A 473-nucleotide genomic window follows, 5' to 3' on the forward strand; every position below is an offset into this window, starting at 1 on the left:
TGATGAGAGAGCATGGAGCCGACTTCCCGGCCAATCAGGAAGCCGGGCAGGGGGTAATGACGCGCTTCCTGATTGGTCGGGAAGCCGGATGCTGTGTAATGACGCAGCGCCCGGCATTCTGATTGGCCGGGAAGCTGGCTTCATGCTCCCTCGTCATCTCATGACGAGGGAGCATGGAGCCGTCCTCCCGGCCAATCAGAAAGCAGGGTGTCGCGTCATTACACGGCGCCCGGCTTTCTCATTGGCCAGACAGCTCCGGCTGGGTACCGGAGGAAGGCCGCTTTCTGGCTGGAGAGGCCTCGGGGGTGACAGACTGCACATACTAAGGTAAGAGGGGACTTTCTTGTTAATCGGGAAGCCGGGTGGTGAGTCTTTACGCGCTGCCCGGCTTCCCGGCTAATCAGGAAGCCAGGCGCTCCAGACAAAAACAATTATCGGTACTCGGTACCAAAATACCGGTATCGGTGCATCCC

Source organism: Nanorana parkeri, unplaced genomic scaffold, assembly GCF_000935625.1.
Source record: "Nanorana parkeri isolate BGI_ZX_2015 unplaced genomic scaffold, ASM93562v1 scaffold1776, whole genome shotgun sequence".
Taxonomy (NCBI): Eukaryota; Metazoa; Chordata; class Amphibia; order Anura; family Dicroglossidae; genus Nanorana; species Nanorana parkeri.